This window comes from Podarcis vaucheri, assembly GCF_965113315.1.
Source record: "Podarcis vaucheri genome assembly, chromosome: 7".
Classification (NCBI taxonomy): domain Eukaryota; kingdom Metazoa; phylum Chordata; class Lepidosauria; order Squamata; family Lacertidae; genus Podarcis; species Podarcis vaucheri.
In genome coordinates this window covers 91,133,505-91,149,080 of record NC_138765.1, presented here as the reverse complement: position 1 = coordinate 91,149,080, position 15,576 = coordinate 91,133,505, and the positions used below count along the sequence as shown (strand labels likewise).

At 46.7% G+C, this 15,576-nt stretch overlaps 2 protein-coding genes across 6 annotated transcripts in view; both read right to left on the bottom strand.

Moving 5' to 3' along the window:
* KCNIP3 (potassium voltage-gated channel interacting protein 3) overlaps positions 1-15,576 on the bottom strand; it is a 115,012-nt gene that overhangs the window by 60,355 nt on the left and 39,081 nt on the right. The gene's annotated exons all lie outside the window — the stretch shown is intronic.
* NEURL3 (neuralized E3 ubiquitin protein ligase 3) overlaps positions 1,659-15,576 on the bottom strand; it is a 215,137-nt gene continuing 201,219 nt past the window's right edge. The window contains exon 5 of the transcript XR_014221511.1: positions 1,659-1,678. The gene's annotated coding sequence lies outside the window, so the exon portion shown is untranslated. The remainder of the gene's footprint in view (positions 1,679-15,576) is intronic.

The window sequence follows — 15,576 nt, the reverse complement described above, 5'->3', positions numbered from 1 at the left end:
ACAGCCGGATGTTGGACCAGAAGGCCCTACTTTGGTCTCATCCGGCCGCAGCTCTTAAGCTAATAAAAATGCTGACATACTTGAAACACCTACGCAATGCGTAATGGTTCCACTGGCTACAACTACCCGACAATTGTTCTGGTACCAGGCTGCAAGTGTTTGATTTGCCCAGTGATTATGTGGCCTCCATTCTGCTTCGCTTTCTGTTGCCTCTCAACCTTACTTTTGCCTGAAGCATAATATGTTGCTTTCTTCTATTGTATGGTGTATTTTGATGGGACACTCACTAGAATCCACTGGATGTGGGGTGGTCTAGTTTTTGGGTTGTTTTTTTTTTTAGTTAACACAAATAAATAAAATACAATGGCATAAACCAGTGAAAGGTATGAAAAACTGCTATCAAGAGGAGCAAATCCATTGTTAAGCAAGGTTGCTAAGTAACAATGGCACGTCTTCCATTGTGGTGTTTCCTCCTGCTGGATAACTTGCCCAAGATCTTTGGTAAGAGTCTATCTTTAGAGTGTAGTTGTTAGAGTGTGGGGTGGAAAGAGACAGGATTTGAGGGGGAGTAACTGCATTAGAGAGTTATTGTGTTAGAAAGAGAGTTATAGCATTACTTAGAGAGTCAATTTATTAGCTAGAGAGTTGTAGCATTAGTTAGTCAGGGAGGAAAAGTGATACAGAAAACCATCACATCTTTTAAAACGCAAGTAGGATTTCTTAGCAGTTTCTGCATTCTGGTTTTATCACTACCCATGAAGATTCAGAATCACGAGGGTCCCTCTCTCCCCGGTCATGGCTGGATTATTTTCAATACATTATCACTGGGGCTGTTGCCAAGGCTTCAAGTGATATGGCCTGCCTTTTCATTTAGGAACTTTTTCAGAACAAGGCCCTTTTTAGGCACCAGGAGAAAACATTCCTCTTCTCCCAGGCCTTGGGCTGATTTTAAACATGGGGAGGTCAGTACTGTTTTGTTTCCTGGAGTTTGCCCACTTCCTCACTTTCTTGCTTGTTTGTGCTTTGCTGGTCAACAGCAGCCATTTTCAGGTAGAAACCAGGCAGGCAGGCAGGGAGGGAGATCAGACAATTCAGAGAGCAGGAGAGATTGGACAAATAAGTGTTTTCTGGTCTCTCTTTTGTTGGTTGGCTGCAAACATTTCAGGAAGAAGCCATGGAGGAAAGCAAAGAAAGATTGGCTAAATCCGAGATTAGAAATGTTCCCATAGGAATCAATGAAAATTGTGGATTCGTTATGTGAATGCTCACCAATGAACAATTTCCAATTTCCAAACAATTGTGTTTGGTAAGCAGGTAAAGATGAAGGTAAAGGAACCCCGGACAGCTAAGTCCAGTCAAAGGTGACAATGGGGTGTGTTGCTCATCTCTGCTTTCAGGCTGAGGGAGTCAGTTTTTTCCACAGACAGCTTTCCAGCTCATATGACCAGCATGACTAAACCACTTTTGTTGCAACAGGACACCATGACGAGTGCCAGAGCACATGGAAACACTGTTTACCTTCCCACCACAGTGGTACCTATTTATCTACTCTTGCTGGTGTGCTTTCGAACTGCTAGGTTGGCAGGAACTCACTCTGTTGCACGGATTTGAAACGCCAACCTACCAATCAGCAAGCCCAAGACGCTCAGTGGTTTAGACCACAGCGCCACCCACTCCCCTGGTAAGCAGGACCTGTGTGTTACTATAAGCTGCCCTGTGATTCTTGGATGAAGGGTTGTATTAATAAATAATAATAAGCTTTGGAGAGTCTTATGGTGTTGTCCATGGGTCCTACTCCTTGCTGCGTTCTCCACAATATGCTTATGACAGCATATTCATGGCAAGCAGGTAGGTATCAGGTGCTTCCAGTTCAGGGCAGCGGTACATATCATGAAATCACTACAATCCCACTTTCTCCCTCTCTGTCCTAAGTTGCAAAAGCTTTGTTACCTCTTAAGAAAGGAGTGTGTCATGTATGAGTTTTCCAAACCATGGGTGTGTTGTTGCTTCTTTTCTTTTTTTAAGAGCTCTGCAAGGAAGTGAAGAATATTAATTTCTAGCATTGCTGCTGAAAGTGTAAAGTCCACCCTCTGGCCTGGATGAACGAAACCCAAATCCATGTAATTTTTAGTGGCCCAGTGCACTGGGGATGGATGTAGCTGGCTTTGTTTCTTCAAGTGAGGATGACCCCCCCCAAAAAAAAACAGCACTTGTCACCTGAACTAACACCAACGTGGCAAGAATACTTGTTTCTGCACAGGTGCAATACAAGCCCAGCAGCTGGAGAAATGACAGGGCATTGCTGTGGTGGCCAAGAGGCTTTGCCCCGTTTTAAAAATCATCAAATTAGTGCAAGTTTTGTTCATGAGGGCAGGTGCACCCAGTCTCTAAAACAGACATCACCAACCGGGTGTCTCAGTGTGGCTGGGGCAGGTGAGAGTTGTCGACCAAAACAGCTGGAAGGTGCTAGGATGGTGAATGTAACAGCATTGTTAAAGTTACAAAAATTACATCATTCATGGGGTGCTGCCTAGTATCTTTAAGTTTCCTTAAGCAACGGTGAGGAATCCTAAACCACCCAAGACAAGCTTTGTTTTAACTCCTGTTGCAAACTGTACTAAACAATCTGACTGGAAATTTTTGCTTCATTTGTAAATGGCAGCTTGAAGCAAGTTAGGGGGGGAAATAACAGTGCTGATCACCAGCATCCCCAGGACATGATTTATTTATTTCTATTGACTACATTTTTATCTCATCCTTCATTTGAGAAAGTCTCAGAGTGGTGTTTGAGCCTCCTAACAACCCATGAGGAGATCTGGGTTGGGGGAGAGAGAGAGCTTAGGGCTTCTCCAAACTGGAGCTGGCTGTATGTTTACAGCTCTTTGCAGTCACATTAAATTTGGGCAGTCCACATGACATTACCCTCAAATAACAATATTGATGCTTTCCCTCTATAAACTCACCAAGTTGTAGGAAATTGGGCTCCAAACTGCTTCGCTTGGGTCGCAGATTATTTGCTCTGGTGTTTTGGGGCGGATGGATCACTTTCTGCTGCTTCCCTTTCCACACCCACGGCTTCCTCAAGGTTTTCATGTCTTTTCTGACTATGCTCATCACTATTTCCAGTGCATTCCTAAATAGAGGATTCCTCACCCATTTTTGATTTCTCAGATTTGCACAAAAACAGAAAACTGCATACGGAAATTTAGCATTGCCTGACTGTGCTTTTGCACATGTCTTGGGTTGGGAATTTTTTGTATAAAAACCCCCAAGGTGTGCATATAGCTGTCTGCAATAGAACCAACAAATTAGAAGACAGGGTCCAGGACAACATAGCCTCCAACATCTTGAGTTCCAAAACTCGGATGTCTCTCTCTCCGCCCCCCCCCCCGCCCCCGTGCCCCCATGTGAGCTGCAGGACCCATGTGGCATGTGTGATCACGGAGTCCAAAAGATGCGCTTTTTCCGGAGGCTGTGCTCAGAGTTTGGAAAGCTCTGCTGCGGACAATGTGCACTGCTTCCCCCTAGTGGAAGAGGACAAGATTGCAAGGGAGAGGTTTACTCTGGAATTGAAAAGTTGTCTCCCTCTCAGCTCTTTACAGGACATCAACAGAAAACTGCCATCAAGTTGCTGCTGCTATTGATTTTATTCTGCCCTCCCTCCCTCCGCTCCCCTCAGAGGAGCCCAGGTCAGCAAGCAATGAAACAATGAAAAAAATACAAGAAATAAAAAACAACAACTGCCGTGTCGGCTGGGGTTGATGGGAGGTGTTGTCCAAAACATCTGCCCCAGGCTTACTGACACAACCATGCAGAATGCAGACCACGTCCCCAGCTCAGTCAGTAGAGCATGAGACTCTCAATCTCAGGGTCATAGCTTCGAGCCTCCGCAGATTCCTGCATTGCAGGGGGTTGGACTAGATGACCCTCGTGGTCCCTTCCAACTCTACAATTTTACTATCAGTCTCAGGAAAACAAAACAAAAGAGAGATTTCAGAGTTCTGAACTGTTTTGTTTCAGGGGAGACCCATGTGGCCTCCCAGGTGCTGACAGACTCCACCTCCCATCAGTCTGGCCAGCATGGCCAGTGTTCAGGGATGATGAACCACCCAGGCCCCGATCCCTGTTTTTTAAGGGACTGAAGTCTATACTTCTCAGGGCCTCCTATTCCTCTCCTGTTCCATCAGTTTCAATCGTGAAGCAAGTGACACAGGGAGCCACTCTCCTGAAAAATGCATGAGTGCTAGGATAAGTCCCCGGAAGCAGCAGCAGCAGGAGGAGGTGGGTGCACAGATGAGCTGGTCCAAGGATTTCTGTGCCAAGGTCACACTGGGTCTCCTTGAGCCAAAATAATGTATTTTCCGTTAGACTCCCTTCCTCCTCTTCCTTGTCCCCTGAAAAGATTGCATTGCAAGCTCTTTAAGTGAGCACATACATAAAAAGGGTGTTTTTAAAGCACAGCATGGTGATGAAGATTTATGCGGAAATACGGTACATATGTTTGTAAAGAGTTTGTTCATCTGCAACAATCCTCCTGTGTTCCTTCCTAAGACCATTACAAACTGCAGACATTAACTTTTTAGGGAGGGATTTCACACCCAACATTTTCTCTCCTCCATGCCATGAGCATAGAAAGAACGGCTGCCCACAAATATCTGCAAATGTGGGATCAGGAAGCTAGAACTGACCCCATGCAGGCAGGATGCAATGCCCAAGTGGTCAGAGATACACCAGGATGATTATCATCCTCAATTACATTCATCAGTCACTTTACACAATACAGCAGGGGTCAGCAAACATTTTCAGCAGGGGGCCGGTCCACTGTCCCTCAGAACTTGTGGGGGGCCAGACTATATTGGGGGGGGAATGAATGAATTTCTATGCTCCACAAATAACCCAGAGATGCATTTTAAATAAAAGGACACAATCCACTCATGTAAAAACACGTTGATTCCCAGACCATCTGCGGACACGATTGAGAAGGCGATTGGGCTGGATCCGGCCCCTGGGCCTTAGTTTGCCTACCCATGCAATACAGTCTAAACTCTCAAAGCAATTTGACAAGGTAAAATGCAACACATAAAAGCAATTTAAAACAAGAAAAACAAAACAACGAGCAGAACAAAATACATAAAATGTTCATCCAGCAACATATTATTAATAAAGACAAGTTCTACCACCCCACAAAAAGATGTGCACTTCAGAAGAAAGCAACATTAATTAACCAAAGGCTGGGTAAACAAAAAGGTCTTAGCTTGGTTCCTAAAGACTGGCAAGGATGGTACCAGATGCACCTCCCCATTCCCAGTGCTATTTTTCTAGAAAAAAAGGTGCTGGAACTCATCATGAACACCTCCCTTGTTCTCTTAGAATGACAATGGTGCCCACCTGAGAGGTGCCAGAACTGAGTCCCTGTGAGTTCCCTCTGAAAAAAGCCCTGACCATTACACGGATGGGGGCCCCCTCTGCCCCTCTCCCAAGTGCAGAGAGGAGCCTCTGGTGAAGATAGCAGGTCTAGGCTAGTTCATATGGGGAGAAGTCATCCCTGGGGTGACTAAATGATAACTAAATGGAACCGGTATGCTCAGAGGCACAGGCAGGTGGCAGGGAAGGACCTTGCCATCCTGCTCTGCTTGTGGGCTCTCCTGGGCCTCCGTCTGCCCACTACAGCAATGCTACACTGGTCCAGAAGAACTTGTCTTAAGCCATATTAAACCCTAAAGACTCTTCATTCTCTATTTATCACAATTCATTTCCTATTGACCCCTCAATATTTCACTTATCATTGACTGATTTCTGTAAGCAGAGAGACGGGACAACTTGTGTTCCATGTGATTCTTGGCAGCAAATAAACGCCTAGTAATGGAGCAGGGATAGGGAAGCTGGTTCCCTCCAGATGTTGTTGGACTACAATTCCCATCATCCCTGGGCCCTGGCTGTCCTGGATGAGCTGACAGGAGTTGGAGTCCTGCAAACATCTGGAGGGCTACAGATTCCCCATCCCCATAATAGAGGAAGAGTTCATAAAACTTTTGGATTCCGCCATTATGAATACCTTTACAAAGTTATGTTTGGGTGAGAAAAGGGCAACAAAACATGAATATATTTGAAAGAAGAAAGAAATGATTTAGATCATTTTGGAATGATAAACAAATGGGAGAACTGAAGCCAGCTGCTTTTCTGTGAAGTATCAAGTCAACTAAGACTTTGCTAGTTAACAAACCAATGCAAAAGTTTTAATCTTCTCTCACCCTGGCAGACCCTTCCAATTCACCCCAAGGAGCTAACTTTAGAAAGTCTCTTGCCAGGAGGGCAGAACAATCGCTTCTGCTTCCCTTGCACTTTTCCAATCCAATGGAGCTGCTTGTGTCTCATCTGGGTCACTTCCTTCCTCCTGCGCCAGTCAAGTTCCCATCGTTTGTCCTTCACGTTCTCCAGAGGCCTCAGCACCAGAGGGCAACTAAGTGCATTCCCCTCCTCTGGATCAATGCTGCTGACATAGGAAGAGGCCGACCCTACAGTCAATGGCGTCCCATGCAAGGAGAATCCTGGGTGCCTCCGCCTTGCATTGGTTCAATTGTGAATTCCTGTATTTTTAAAAAACTGCATTCATATCCATTTCATTTCATTTAAGGCCATTTCCATGCTGTTTAATATGGTGACATTTCTAAACAGTGTACAACAAATGAAGAGTGACTAGTGGGGTGCCACAGGGTTCTGTCTTGGGCCCGGTCTTATTCAACATCTTTATCAACGACTTGGATGATGGACTCAAGGGCATCCTGATCAAATTTGCAGCTGACACCAAACTGGGAGGGGTGGCTAACACCCCAGAGGACAGGATCACACTTCAAAACGACCTTGACAGATTAGAGAACTGGGCCAAAACAAACAAGATGAATTTTAACAGGGAGAAATGTAAAGTATTGCACTTGGGCAAAAAAAATGAGAGGCACAAATACAAGATGGGGGACACCTGGCTTGAGAGCAGTACATGTGAAAAGGATCTAGGAGTCTTGGTTGACCACAAACTTGACATGAGCCAACAGTGTGACGAGGCAGCTAAAAAAGCCAATGCAATTCTGGGCTGCATCAATAGGAGTATAGCATCTAGATCAAGGGAAGTAATAGTGCCACTGTATTCTGCTCTGGTCAGACCTCACCTGGAGTACTGTGTCCAGTTCTGGGCACCACAATTCAAGAAGGAGACTGACAAACTGGAACGTGTCCAGAGGAGGGCAACCAAAATGGTCAAAGGCCTGGAAACGATGCCTTATGAGGTATGGCTAAGGGAGCTGGGCATGTTTAGCCTGGAGAAGAGGAGGTTAAGGGGTGATATGATAGCCATGTTCAAATATATAAAAGGATGTCACATAGAGGAGGGAGAAAGGTTGTTTTCTGCTGCTCCGGAGAAGCGGACACGGAGCAATGGATCCAAACTACAAGAAAGAAGATTCCACCTAAACATTAGGAAGAACTTCCTGACAGTAAGAGCTGTTCGACAGTGGAATTTGCTGCCAAGGAGTGTGGTGGAGTCTCCTACTTTGGAGGTCTTTAAGCAGAGGCTTGACAACCATATGTCAGGAGTGCTCTGATGGTGTTTCCTGCTTGGCAGGGGGTTGGACTCGATGGCCCTTGTGGTCTATTCCAACTCTATGATTCTATGAAAAGCACACAGCTGCTATACAAAAATACAATAAAACCATCAATGCAAACTACTAACAGCAATGAAAAGTGCAGAAATGAAATAAAGCATTTTAACAACCAGAAGACAGGGTCCAGCTTTAATGGTTTATTTCCTAACTTGGAACTACACTTTGCACAATTTATCCCTGTCATACAAGCCTATAGATCTGCACACATGGAAATCCATATTTATTTGCACCTTCTGAACTCTTTGTAGTCTTTGCATTTCAGATGCTAGTTGATTAATTGAAAATGAATACCATCAAGAGTGGCAAACATCTTCTAAGGTCAAAACACCATTCCAGGATGTTGCCTGGGTGACCTTACTCCTAAATCTGTCCAGCACTGGTTGCTGCCAACACTTGGCCTAGGGCATTGCCTGAAGTGTCCCTCATGTGCTTCAAGGCAAACCAGGATGGCAATGGGAAGAAAGGATATTTGACCCAAACACAGAGGAAGAACATACAGAGCTGCCTTATATCGAGTCAGATCCTTGGCCCATCTAGGTCAGGACTGTCTACACCAGGAATGGGCCGATGACAAGCTGGTGAGATCACATTTTCTCTGGCTGCCATCACCCCACAGCTTCATCTCTCCCTAGGTTCTGTACGAAGTTGGCTTTCCTCATCCTTTTTCTAAGGATACAAGAAGAACCTGCAGAATCAGGTCAGTGGCCCACCTAGTTCCTCATCTTGTACTCACAGTGGTCAACCAGATGTCTGTGGGAAACCCACAAGGAGGACCAGAAGACAAGAGCAGTCTTCCCTCCTGAGCCTTCCAGCAATGGCCACATAGAAGCATTTCTGCCTCTTACTGTGAAGGAAGAGCACAGCCAGCACCGCCATTTCTGCCTCCTTGAAGCTCATTAAATCTCCTGCTGCATCCTGATCTAGCCCCGCCATTTAATCCATATTTGCCCCCTCTGGGGAATGACCTTGTTGCAGTATCTCAAGGGCCCTTTTGCAAATTAAGCCCCAATCTGGAGCATCCTTGGTGAGGTTTTCGCCTACAGACAAGCAGATGGCTGAGCGGCCTTGCAGAGAGGAAACCAACAACAGCTTGGTCTGGGTAAGTTATGTACAATTAACCAGCAGTATTTGAAACCCTTTGTGAAGCACCGTTTAATGAGGACGCTGCAGAAGAAGATGCAAGCAGGCAGCCCCTGAGCCAATCAGTCAAATCATCACAACATGAACTAGTGCTCAGTCCTTGCTGCGGGGGGGGGGGGGGGTTGCCCATATGGTTAGAACATAAGAACACAGAAAGCTGTTTCATAGCAAGTCAGACCACTGGTCCACCTAGCTCAATATTGTCTACACTGACTGGCAGCTGCTCTCTAGAGGTTCAGCTAGGACTCTTTCCCAGCTGAACTGGAGACACCAGGGAAAGAACCTGGGATGTTTTCCATGCAAAGCATACTGAGGTATGGCTGGTTTGCTGTGATTTAGTTGAAGACTAAGAAAGTTTTGAAAGAGATATTGAGAAAGTTTTGAGTCTTAAGGGAAATCCAGGCGCCTTGCACAGTTTGTACTAGGATGAGAAACATCCTGCCAATGACGGGACTGGGAAACCCTTGAATGCTGCAATGTCACAATGGAAGCCAGACTTGTGGGAGGCATTTTAGGCAGCAGGAGAGAACTCTCCATCTGCTCCAAAGAGCTTCACTAAGGAAGGAAGGCATTAGCCTTAGCAAAAGCTTTTAGGCCAGTCCAAAATATGTTTGGATTTCTGGACTAGTTCAGATTCAGGAGAAAGAGTGGAAAAAGAGGTCCAGCCATCTCTGGTTTCTGCTCCCTGGAAGACTACCCAGTGGAAAAGTTATATTTAAATGCAGATTTTGCATAGAACAACCAGGGAATAATTTCTTCTACTTCTTCTTCCTCCTGTTGCCCAATGGATCTTCCCTGAAAAATCTGTATGGCATCTGTGTCCTGACTGAGCTTAACACTTTTTTTAAACAGTCAATCTCTCTTCGAGGAAAATATTGCATTGAAAAGGACTCCAGCGGAGACACTTCCCAGTTTCATCACTAGGGTGGCCGGTTAGATATGGCCAAGAAAGAAGATGACAGAGGACAGATTTTCACAACATTTAAATTTGCTAACTTGTATGTATAGATGCAAACTTAGAAAAAAAGAAACCGGATTTAAAAAGAAATTGAGTGCCTGTGGAGGCTTTTTATTTTATTTTACTAGTTTTGGGGTAGCAACCTTTTTTTGACTGCATTTTATTTGTTTTGGGTTGTGTGCAGGTATTATTTTTCTTAGGGTTGGGGTAGGTTCTGAGCATCCTCAGGTTTTATTCTGTAAAATGGGTATTCTGCTGTGTCCAAAGCAGTTTCTCTGATTTCCCGATGCGCCATCAAAACAGAGAACTGTCCTCTGTAAAGTGGGACGCATGGTCACCTTGTCACACGGAAGCAACTTGTGTGCAGGATGTGGAGCTTCAGCTGCTGCGTCGCGTCAGACAAATTAAGACAGCACAGGAAAGTTTACTGCTGCTGGCAGGCAGCAAATTTAAAGATGCCTGTCTCGCTCTGGTGCTACAGATGGCCCACCTTGACCTCAGTTGCCACTGCACCTAGCCGCCCTCGCCCCCAGCCACTGCAGAGATCCAGCCAAGCAGACCGATTCAATTACCGCATTTGTGCAGCACTTTACCTCAGCCTGCCAATCACCAGAGCCAGGGAGCACCTTCTGCTTCAGACCACAACAACAGCATGAGTCACCTGGTGCTCACATGACTCAGGAAAATTACTGCCCCTCTTTTGCACACAGGATGTTGTCGCAAGGAAAGCATCTTTCCAATGGGTGCAATGGCCCTTCGTACTCTACATTGAAGGGCACAGAGCACCAGCATCTGGTAGGTCCAGAAACAGCAGCTGCTGCTGCTGCTGCCAGATTTGCCCAAGAGGAACAAACAGGAAAGGTTTCCAACCCAGTGCGTGGCAGCTCTGCAAAAGGCCAGTTCCACACCAGGGATCATTAGGAAAGGAATTGAAAATAACACTGCCGATATCATAGTTCCGTTATACAAATCTATGATGCAACTGCACTTCAAATACTGTATTATCTCATATCTAGCACATTTTTGCTGGCAGTACTCACTGGTACACAGTACATGGCCCCACAACCATGGCCATTGGTGCCATGCAGTGTTCATGGCCCTGGCACCAAAATTTGTGGGTGCCCAGCCCCTTCATGGGGAATTTTGTGGATGCTTGGGTACCCAGGGCCCCAGGGAGTTGGCACCTAAGACTGGCATTCCCCCAGAGATGCTCAGCCGCTTAGGGAGCTGCGGCATGCGCCACCCCCACCCCAGGGCTGGCTGGAGCGCACAAGTCATGCTCCCCAAGGAGCACAAGAATGGGTGGTGTGGCACATGACACACTTCCCCTGCTGTGCATTGTGCTCTGCTGCCGGCTGCATGTGCCCTGGCCGCCTGGCAGGCCTGGACTGCGCACTCCCCCCTCCTCCACTCAGAGAAAAAACCAGCAAAAGACACAACACCATTGAATGGGATCAAATCAGGCCACAACGTTATTGACTGCAGATGAAGTGGCTTGGAGCAGGCAATGGGTAAGCATTTATTTCCGGCCCATCTGCCGGAAATGACAACAGGGTCAACCCAGCAGGGGGGGGATTCCTAGGGCTTACATCAAATAGGGGGATCCCCACAGGGATCACTGCCTCTAGGAGCACTGAGGCCCAAGCCCCCCCATCTGGGCATATGGACAGAAGCAACTCCTTCATGGACCCCTTTAATGGGATACCCTATTTAACCTATTTAGGTACATATCCTATTTAGGTACAACCCTCCACCCCCCCCAACCAAGACTAAGGTCACCCAGTGCCTAAACCGCCAGAGTTGTGATGATGCTGTGAGGTAGGCAAACCCTCCAGGGCACAGCCAATTCGCCTGATAGGCAAACTCCTACCCGGCCACACTAATACGGCGACCACCACAGTCATAGCAAGGCCAATTTATAATGTAAAATGCAAAATTAAAGGAGTAGTTGGGTGGGTTGATCTGACAAAGAAGAGCTGGGAGTTGGGGGCTGGCACGGCTGTTGAAATTTCCCAGGAGTGGACCTGAGGGAAGCCTGCGTGTTCCCTCTGGCTCCTGGAGAGCCCAGCCCTCTGGGCCAGCCTGCCATTGGCCAGTACAGGAGAGGCTGAGGCAGGGCAGATTTCAAGCCGGGAGCACGAGACCAAGTTCATGCTCCAGCCAGACAAGTGCCCGGCATCCCAGCTCTGCACTGACGGTGGGGAGGGAGCTGCCACACCCCAAAAGGGGGATAAGCGGACTTGTGGTGGTCATGGTGGGGCAGAGGCAGGAGCCACTGGTGAGTAACGACACATTTTTTCCTAGAAAAAAGACACTGCTCACATCAAAACGGATACTGTGGAGCTGAAAAAGGTTTAGAAAAGGGCAACCAAAACGATCAAAAGTGAGTAAGAGGTCACATGACAGAACCATATAAAGTTATTCATGGTATGAAGAAAGTGGACAGAGAAAAGTTTTCCTCCTTCTCTCATAAAAATAAAGCTCTTGGACATCCAGTGCAATTGAATGTGGGAAGATTCGGGACAAATAAAATGAAATATTTCTTCATGCGGCATCTAGTTAAACTATGGATCTCCGTCCCACAGGAGGCAGTGATATAAAAAGAGGATTAGACAACTTCATGGAGAACAAGGCTAGCAGTGGCTACCAGCCACAGTGGCCATGGCTGGAGGCAGAAATATTTTTGGATATCAGTTGCTGGAAGCCACAGGAGGGGAAAGGGTTTTTGTGCTTGAATCCTGATTGCGGAATTCCCAACAGAGGCATCAGGTTGGCCACTGTGAGAGCAGGATACTGCCCTTGGGCCATTGGCTTGATTTGGCAGCCTATTCTTATGATCATATGAAGGACAGACAAACCAACTCACTGTGGCTACTCTCAGAAACTCAGACGGATGAGTCCTCTGCCCCTATGACTGGCATCACAAAGTTCTGCTATGATTGGAAACCCCATCGTGCAGAGAATGGCTTGGGTGCAGCAGCGGCATGTGGGGTGGTGGGGAACTTCAGTGTCACCCTCCCAACGGCAGCAGCAGCACGGCTGCTTACCTGAACGGAGTTATGATGGGACAGTGACAAGGTGGGTGGCATCATTGCACTGGCCCTCCCACCGGAACACAGGCACAGCCCTGACCTGGCTACTGTCCTAGCTTGATCCAGGTTTTTCAGAACCACCTCAGCATCACACGTCATAAATCAATAACAATGTAGACAAATACACAGACATCAAAGATTTCAATGCCAGTATAATAGTGAGATTATTTCTAGGATCAAGGGAGTTTCAGAGCTGCAGGGGCTGCAACTAGCACCACAGACTGACACAGCTGCAGGTCTAGCATGGGGGGGGGGCTTTCCATCAGTTTATTACTTTGAAGACTTCAATTGATGACACAACCTTGAGGCTACCAAAAGCATATCAGGAGATCTCAGATGGACCAGAGACAAGAATATTTTAAGGAGAGATCAATTGAATAGTGTTTGGTTAAAACTTGTGCTACATGTCTTCAACTTAACCTACCAAGGTGCAAGAGATGTTAGCCTAGGTGTGAAATAGAGGGTGCTTTGGATAGCTTTTTTAAAAAAGTATTTTTCTTCCCCATGAAACCCTCTGCAAAGATTTTCACCACTTTACTGCACTCCACCTTGTCCTCTTCAGAGTGGGAAGCGAGATCACGATTTCATCTGCTTGCTTACCAGTGGTGTTGCATGCCTGGGCATGCAAGGCTGAAGAAAGTTCGCCAACCATAACTTTTACAGTACCTCTCCCCCGCCCCCCCCTTTTGCTAGGCCTCAGCATCTGTTCTGTTACGGGGCTCTTAATGAATTTTCTGAGCATTTGGGCACAACACAATCCAGTTCCGTTGAGTAGTCAGCAGCAGGATTCTGCCACTTCTGGCACCACTGACGTGCTCAAGCGCTTTTTAAAATTACAACAAACTTCATTCCAAGCAAAATTGTCCCTTCCTGATGATATCATCTAGTTCAGCCTTCTCTGACCTGGTACCCTCCAGGTGTTTTGGACTACAACTCCCATCAGCCCTAGTTAGCACATGCTGATGGGCATTTTAGTCCAAAACATCTGGACAGCACCTGGCTGGCAAAGGTTGATTCAGCTGGACTGAAGTCAACACTATCTCGTACATCAATGATTCCTAAAGTTACTCTGCATTTGACCTTCTCTTACTTTTCCATCTCCCCTGAAGCCTACTGCCTTCTTTCTCTTTTTTTGTTCCGCTGCGTGAAATCTGAAGCCTCGGCGTCCAAAATCTATACACCTATTTGTCAAAGACCTCATACGCACATGAAAAGTGGCAAGCTCAGTGGTTGGACAGGTTCAGCGCAGAGGCTCGGCCTGTGTCAGAAAAGTCACAGGGCGTCAGAACAATCCACACACTCAACTCCCTGCAAACCACCGCAGGCTGAAACAGTCAGTAGAGGCAGCAAGGGAGAGATGCTGTCTCTCAGCCCAATGGGCTCGCAGGACATTTCCCAGCAGAGGGAAAGTGAGCAGCCTGCTGGGTCTCTCCAGACTGGTGATTTTCTGCAGGTGTGTCCTCCAGCATGCCATGGGTCCCATCTGCACCATACATTTAAAGAAGTATCATACCACTTTAAACAGCCATATCTTACCTGCCCTGCCAAATCCTGAGAACTGTCGTTCCTTAAGGGCACTGAGAGTTGTTAGGAGACCCCTGTTCTCCTTTAAGGAAGCTATAATTCCCAAGGTGGCTTAACAATCAACTCCTCTTCCTTTTGTTAATGGCCTGTTTGCAAGTTTTCAACAACTCAGTACAGCTACACTTCCGTCTGAAAGCATCCTGAAAAAAATCACTAAATGACAGCGTGTCTTTGAATCCAACTGTGATCTCGTTGGGTTCATTGGACAGTATGTCGCAAAAGGAACACAGGCCTCTAATTACAAATTTACCAGTGGCAGCCAAACCAGCCATTGCAAACATTTTTTGGGGGGGGAGGAGGGGAATGCTATAATACTATATCAGTAATAGAATGAATGACTGAAGTTGGGACTAAATTCCAGAGAGGAAGACTGTGGGTGAAAGTTTGGGTGCAAGGCAAAATCACAATTTAGCACTATAGAAATGAGCCTCAGTGAAGCAGGAGTGCCTGGCGTGCTCTGGTCCATGGGGCACGAAGAGTCGGAAACGACTAAACAAGAAATAGAAATGAGCCTCCAACTTGCACCATGACCCCTCCACCTTCCTCTTCCTCCTCCTCCAGAATGGCCATGAGAAGAAGGAAATTGGACCTTGCACAAATTTGTGAGGAGGTTAGACAACATCTGTTATTTATATTGAACATTCGGTCTCACTTTTTTGTCCACAGGTTAGATGAGATTGTGTCTCAGCAATTGCTGTCCCACACCTACCCCTGGGCATTTCATGTCACTTTCCTTATCTCAATGTGTGTGTGTTCATGGGGGAAGCAGGTGTGTAATGCAAGACCTCCAAACCCACTCTTGTTGCACACCCTTAATTGGGCAGTATGTGATTGAATCCCACATGCAAAATAGGGGCAGCCTCTAAACACCTTAAGTTTATATTGGCTGGGCAAATGAGCTGCAGTGCCTCCCCTGGCCATGAGGAGGGGCTGCTGCAGCTGCACAGCAAAGTCCAGGCCAAGAGCTCCACCTGCCTGACAGCTGCCCTGGTGCTCCTTGGAGCAAGACTGCAAAGCCCTTCTGCCAGAATCCCTGGGTGTCGCAGAGCAGGGGTCAGCAAACTTTTTTCAGCAGGGGGCCGGTCCACTGTCCCTCAGACCTTGTGGGGGGCTGGACTATATGGGGGGGGGATGAAAGAATTCCTAT